General features: G+C 33.4%; 1 long non-coding RNA gene across 1 annotated transcript; it reads left to right on the forward strand.

Annotated features, from left to right (window-relative positions):
• The first annotated feature begins 131 nt into the window (after positions 1-131).
• LOC127166552 (uncharacterized) lies at positions 132-2,382 on the forward strand. Its single transcript, XR_007827918.1, has 3 exons — positions 132-746; positions 1,226-1,459; positions 1,538-2,382. It is a non-coding gene; the product is annotated as an uncharacterized LOC127166552 (long non-coding RNA).
• The last annotated feature ends 5,516 nt before the right edge of the window (positions 2,383-7,898 follow it).

Raw genomic sequence — 7,898 nt, forward strand, 5'->3', positions numbered from 1 at the left:
TACTTCATACTTTGAATAACAATCTTAATACTTTACATTGTTACTTTTACCTGTTTTCATCATAGCAAAAAAGAATAAATGAAAAGGTGAAACAATGTTGCTCTTGAGCTGATATTTCTGAGGTAGGCCTGACTTCCGTTCATTGTTCCGTTGGGTTGCAGGTTATAGTCTGTATTACCGATTGTTTTATTTAACACAAACATATACAGTTTAACATACGTTAACATAACCCAACATAATATAGCATAATAAAACAAAAGTTACATTTATATCAGTTAAATTTACAAGCGCTATTTCGAATGGTAAATAAATACGAGAAATTGGCAAGTCACATTACTTCCCTTGGCGTCTTTCAATCCTCGTGACTATGACGTTAGCCCTGGTTAATGCTCCAATAGCACTTCATACTACTCATCAAGGAATATTAAAGTGTCTGAGATCAGAGTACCCAAACGTCCTTGTTCTCTGAGCCTTTACAACACTTTGCAAAGTAAAATAATGGCAAAAAAGCGTCTAAAACCTACAGATTACCGCTTTTCATGTAGTATTTGCTTTGACCATTCGAGGGCGCTGCTTGCTTTAGCAGTGTCAACTCCTGTTAGCTTAATTGTTTCACTGGTACTTACTCGCGGTAGTTTTACAACAGTGAAAACTAGACCAGAGTTAACGCCCGCTGCAAGAGCATCATCATCATTCGTCATCGTATGATTACGAGCAATAGTTTTGACGGGAACGAGGGTGCCGCCGTGAGTTCAAAAATCTGTTTACTTCATAAGTTTAATGATGACAAAATATAATTTAGACAATGACAGTGTGTGATACACTATCATAGTAGAAGTGAGACCGGGTTGTTTGGCACAAGGATCATTTTTGGTTTGGGTCACAAAAATGTAACAGAAATATTTACCTTTTAATTCACATTCAGTGATGAGAAAATATGTGAACCCAATGTGATGACAACTTACTAATTAATTAATACAGAAAAGGTCAACAAAACAAGAATCATAAATGCACAACAGAATTATATGAAGTTATATAATATTAAGTCAAGTGCATTTAATCATTAATTTTTGGGATAGAAAAAAAGTGTTTAATGTTTAAAAAAAAATAATAAAAAAACAGGATTGTGAAAAGCTTACAGCAATGTATCCAACACTATCAAAATGGAATGTTCATGTGTTGTTTGGCTTTTACACCTGTTTTTTTCCCCACACATTTAACATAGGCCTAGCATCCAGAGGAAGAGCGTATCTCAATTTCCTTTGAAGACTGTAACTATAAAAGGGTCAAAAACAAGAAATGAGCCCAAACAAGTGGAGACCAAGAAAAGTAAATAGAAAATTCCGTCAGATGGGTAACCACAGAATCACACCACATCCCCCTAGTCAGGAAGAGGACTGGGAAAAGGAGTTAGAGGAAATTTCACAGTGCATTGAAAAGCATAAACAGCCTACTTATGGTAATTTCACTTACACATAATGTTTTATAATGTAATGAACAATTTATGTGGACATTAATAGCTGTATTTCTACCACAGATCCTGGAGATGATTTGAATCCTGAAGTGAGGGAGATGTCTCATCATAACGTCCAGAGTGGCCCAAGTTCAAACCAGGGACACTACAGCCCAGCAATCCACCACATTCAACCTGTGAAATGGGTCCGCTTCATTTATGCTGTAGTGGAAGACCAGTTTGCTGATGCTGAAGAATAAGACTGTTTAGTTCCTTGTATATGTGCTTCCTTACAGAAAAAATATTGAAATTAGTTTATTATCTACTAAGCTCAGGTTAATGTTTTAAGTAATTTTTGTTGTTTTTAGTGACCTCTCAGGATTTTATGTTAATTTATAGGTATAGATGTTAAACAAATCATTGCTGAGCATTTATATTTGCAAATGTAATTAATTAATTCATTTATTTTTGCAAGTTGAAGCCAATTTGTTTTAATCTTTTTCTAAGCAAATTTTTTTTTTTTAATACTGTTTATCTATAAAATACTTCATTACAGTGTTCATCTGCATTAAAAGAAAAGTGACAGGAAGTAATTGTGTTCTTGTGCAGACTTAAGGCACATTAAAGAATTATTGGAAGTGAACTGAAAATAAGCATTTATCTGTGCAACGTATCATTTCACAGGAGCTTCCACTAGGTGGCAGAATAGGCTCAGTCTACAGGAAAGCTTTGTCTTTGAATTGTGCTTTGGTACTTATCTCTTGATAGACTCACACAGATCTGCTGTTCATTGCTTTAACATACAGATCTCAGATGTCTACATCTAAAAATCATTCTGGGATAACATAAATTATCATGGTTAAATCTTTAACACTAGTACTTCCTGTGCTGCTGTCAAAAAATAAAAGACAGAAGAAAATTTATTTTTTTAAATTATACAACCTCACTTATTGCTATACTGATTATTATATTAACTACTGTTCAGAAGTTTGAGGTCAGTAAAATTGGAGTTCAGTACCATTTTTAAAAGAAATATATTTTTTTAATTGATCAAAAGTAACTGTAACAACAGAAGATTTCTAATTCATACATATTAAGTTCTGTTGAATTTTCTATTCATAAAAGAACACTTTTAAAATTGAAAACAGGTAATTTATTTAGTGTTATTTACTATGTGTGATTAAATAAACAGCTTTGTTGAAAAAGAATCTTAAAGACTCTAAACTTTTGAATGGCAGTACATGTGTAAATAAACTGATTAATAATTAGAAATTAGAATTATGCAAAGAAAAATGTAAATTAGAAGAATGCATAGATTTTAAAATATATTTTGAACAACACTGAACAAACTGAATTTACAAGAGACATCTGAGATGAATATTATATGGAAGGCTTTAGTGTTTGGTCATAAAAAAAAAATGACCAAATGATGATTGTTTTCTGAATGATCATTCTGTAGTGCTTATTTATTTCACCACATCCTGCCCAAAGACAGCAAATCTTTCTGACTTTTAACCATCGTCTGCGACAGCCACTATATTGTCTAATTTTTTTATCCATTATGACTGTGAAAGTCAGGCAGTAGTAAATAACAATTTGGTCAGAAGTTCTACAAACTCAACCATTATTTGTAATCTAGACCAGTTTTGATTAAATACTACATAATTCTGTGCTAAAAATGTTTTCAACACCCTGGTTATAATTCCTGGTTATCGTTTTGATTTTGTGCAATATTTTTATCTTACACTCATATCTTGCTGGGGTTTTAGTGCAGCTGGCTTTTGGGGCAAAAGTGCAACAAAGACTTAATTTCTAAAACATTAAGGACATGATATTTAGAAATACCTGGCAAGTGTAAAGGCACGTTTATTGGTACAGTAGTTTATTTCCTAACTCAAATGGCCCATAAAATGGTGCAATGCTGTTCTTTTGTGGACAGTGCAGGCCTTCCAAGTAGGCCAGCCTTTTGCATAGTCATGATGGTGCATGTTTCAGATTAAATGCAGTTTCAGTATGCTATAAATGGGTTGTTTGAAGTACTTATGTTTTTTTTTGTTTTGTTTTGTTTTGTTTTTTTCCGAAGTCCTTCGTGACTTAGATACCTAGTTTAACACTCTTTTATCAGAACCCTAGTTGTTGGCAGGTTAACTGTAGTTCACATGCAGACCCAACAGAGGGTGGTGTTCTACAGGTCTGTGGCTCTGAGATGTTGGGATGCGGAGTTTGTCTGCAGGCCTGTGCGCAGGGAGCTGTGACGCTTGTCTCCATCACTGTCTAGACCAGCACCAGGCAGCTGTCTGGGTCAAGCTATGGACTACTGATACTCCTGACTGTATAGAGTGTGTAAAAGATGTGGAAGACGGAAATGAATTAATCCGATACTTTGTGCTCCTTTAATTTACATCGTTCAGATTGTGTTAAAAGACGTGTCAGTTAAGTATGATATGCTTTTATATATGTACACACACATATATGATGTAATATCAAATGTTCATACTGTTAATTATATTGTTGTCATGCCCAAACACATTTGTGGCATTTAAAAATGATTGATTTTAGTCTTTAGCGTTTAATTTTTTATTTAATTTTAGACAAAATAGTATACAATTTTAATGAAGCGGTTTATCGTAAACAGCCTAATTATCGCCTTCTGATAAAATTTAAACTCACCATAAAATCTAAATTGAGATTTCGTATTTTTTAATGGCTATAGCAGAGTCTATTATAAAATATATTGCCGTAAACATATTTTTTCTTATTCGTGTTTCCTCTTAATCTATAATCATAAACTTTAGCTTCCCAACCCTTTTGTAACAACATCTCTTCTTTGATGACGTGTGCACTGGCACCAGGGCGGGACGATAACCCCTCACCTCCAGCAAAATATCACTCACGTGAAATCGCAGCAACTAGCAAACGGCAACAATTCAGTGAACCAGTCAATTCTCAATGAACAAAGTCAAGTTTCACCCAACATTTTTTTTTTCTCATTTTAGTAGCAGTTTCAGAAATGTCACAGAAGGTAAGAAAAATGATCACAATTTCTGTTTCACCAATAATGGTTTATTCAATTATGTGTCTTCCAGTATATCCAGGACTGCTGTCCAGGGCACTTAATCTAGATATTCTCAGTATCTAATGATCTGGAAGGCCAAGATCATTAGATACTGACCTCACCTCTGCAGAAGGCCGGCTTTGATCGCCAGGCATAAACCCACATCCTCATTTCCAGGATTACTTAGAACTCTGATAAGACCATTTCCTACCACAGACACTTAAAGGAATAGTTCACCCAAAAAATGAAAATTCACTGAAAATGGGCTCACCCTCAGGCCATTTAAGATGAGTTTGTTTCTTGATTGCAACAGTTTTGGAGAACTTTAGTATTACATCACAGCATTACATTGAGTGGGTGCCATCAGAATGAGAGTTCAAACAGGTGATAAAAGTATCTCAGTATTCCACAAGTAACTGACACAACTCCAGTCCATCAATTAAAATCTTGTGAAGTGAAAATTGTGTTTTTAAGAAACAAATCTATCATTAAGAGGTTTTTATCTTCAAACAGTAGCTTCTGGCTAAAAGTATTTTCTTCAGTAAAAAGTCATATGTGACGTTGGACCACAAAACCAGTCATAAGTAGCACAGGTATATTTATAGCTATAGCCAAAAATACATTGTATGGGTAAAAATTATGCGAAAAATTATTAGGATATTAAGCAAAGGCCATGTTCCATGAAGGTATTTTGTAAATTTCCTACTGTAAAAATATCACAACTTAATTTTGATTAGTAATATGCATTACTAAGAAGTATAAGGACAACTTTAAAGGTGATTTTCTCAATATTTAGATTTTTTTTGCACCCTCAGATTCCAGATTTTCAAATAGTTGTATCTCGGCCAAATATTGTCCTTTTTAAAAAAAATTAATTATTCAGATGATGTACAAATTATGTAAAGGTTATTATGGATTTTGGAAGTGTATTTTGTATTTTGAGCCGGAAGTTCAAATGCCTTAAATGATTTGTTTCTTACAATGGTTTAATGCTAAATTTCTCCAAATTCATTCTGATGAGGAAACAAACTCATCTACATCTTGGATGCCCTGAGGGTGAGTAAATCTTTGGGAAATTTTTATTTTTGAGTGAGCTGTTCCTTTAAGGACAAGAAAAATGTGTGTAAGTATGGCCATTTATTTTTTGAATGTACTTCAGCCATAAATCTTGTGTCAGTCCTGGGGCTAATTTTTATTTTTTTAATGGTTTTTGCAGTGACTGTGTCATTGAATTCCACTGGGAATATTACCTTAGAGACAGAGTGCTAGCAGGTAGTCAGGTTATAGTTTCCTTTTAGTGACATCATCAGTTCCTGTGTCTTTTTATGATAGCAGGGTTCCGTTCTGTAACCACATGACATTGTCTCCTCCGTGCGTTCTCTATTCCTGATTTCAACAGTAAATGTCCATGGTCTGTCTCTGGCACACTTTTGCCCTGCTCTGCACAGCAGACATAGCAACAGGATTCGACTCAGAATCCAGGACAACCCAACACAAGGTCACTCCTCCCGATGCAGTGCTGAAAGGTGTGGGTAACCTCCTACATTCACAAAAGACAAAAGAGATCTTTGGGTGTGTACATGTATTAGAATAAAATTGAAAAAAAAAAAAAAATGAAGAAGAAGGAAAGTGCATGGGGGGTGGGTGTGCACACCTGTGAGAAAGAAATATGGAGAACAACATTAAATCACCCTTCCAGCGTACTACATACCAATGTTAAAAAAGGAAAAAAGGAAACTTTTTTTTCATTCTATTTTATTCCTGCCATTTTTATATTTATTAGAATTTATTAGAAACTGTTGCCATCATTTTCCTTCCTTACCTCTCTCTCTCCCTCTCTTTACAAAAAGGCATTTCTGATTGAAGGAAAATGTCTGTCATTATGTTGAAACAGGTGAGTCCAGGCAAGTTAAATGTGAACTAAATGTGGTGTGTAAATGTATTTTCTTTGTATTAAGTGATGTCCTTTGGTGTTTTTTCAAAGACAGAGCAATCATAGGTTAAAAGAACACCAGTGAAAAGTTTGAGAATTAATGATACTGAGCCAACTGTCATTCAATACTTATAATAATGCTGAGAGAGGTTGATGTTCATGGGTCACACTCATTCTAATAATTTATTCCAAAATGCATTTAAATATAATTAACACATATATATTTACTTGTTTACATTTACATTATTATTATTATTGTTTATATATTTACATTATCTCTTCTATGTTGAGTATATTTTAATGTCTGTATTAAAATTAATTTATTATTTTTAAAATTAATTTATTTATTAGATATTTTTGGGGGCTATAAAAAATATTGTTGGAGTTCAACCAAAGATATACTGAAATATATTTGATTGTGTGAAAGTAAAAGTATTGATAAAGTATTGCTTAAATGTACTTTACGTACATTTTAAATACCTTGCATTTAAAGATTCAGAGACCAGTGAGTACTAGTGACATTAAAACACATTTTAGGCTTAATTTTAAGAAATGTGCATTTTGCACAAGTAATACTCGAAATAAAGTTTAATTATAATTTTTATATCAGTAAGTCTGAAAAAGTATCAGTAAATGTCATGTTAATAGATTTGAACTATACTTTATGTAGTATAAGATACATTTTTAAATACAAAAATTACATTTCTTGAAAGGAAAACAATGTGTCGTGTTCAAACCAGCATGCAGGGGACAATAATCCTTTAAACAGGCAGGAAAAATATCAGGCCTTTTAATGACAAGCTAAGGTTAGTTTAGGTTGTGAAATGTCATTTGGTGTGACACCAAAAAAACGTAATAGTATTTACGAATAAATATTTTGTGATATTTCTCATTAAATAAATAAATATATTGTGCTTTGAAAAATATAATAATGATAAGAATTCTTATTTTTTTTTATTACTGATAATAATAAGAAGATGTGCTCTATAGGGTATTACTTTTTACTCCACATGACATGTACAGCACGCTACTGTCAAAATGTAAACTTTGAAAATGTTTTTCTCAAACTGAAACCAACACAAATACAAAGTATGCTCTCAGTTTCATATCTATACCCCTCTATATATCCAAATGAGCAAACATTGCAACATGAGCGTGTTGCCCAATTGGTAGAGATGACCTAACCCACTTACTATACCCATTTACTTTAGATGACAGATGTTTTTTGCCCTAGAGAAGTCACTTGGGGTTCCATTTAATGATTGCTTAAATCTGAATGTCTACAAACTTGCTTTACAAGAATACACAAAATTGCTTCAGAAACACTGTTTGGTTTAACTAACTATTTAGTTTTCAGTTTCCTGACTGTAAGTGAGCACTGTGGCCAGATCATGAGTCTGTCTTTCCAGTGAAATGCCTCTGAAGCAGTGGAGTGGTCCAGGGTTGAGTTTCTGTAT

This window comes from Labeo rohita, chromosome 6 (assembly GCF_022985175.1).
Source record: "Labeo rohita strain BAU-BD-2019 chromosome 6, IGBB_LRoh.1.0, whole genome shotgun sequence".
Lineage (NCBI taxonomy): Eukaryota > Metazoa > Chordata > Actinopteri > Cypriniformes > Cyprinidae > Labeo > Labeo rohita.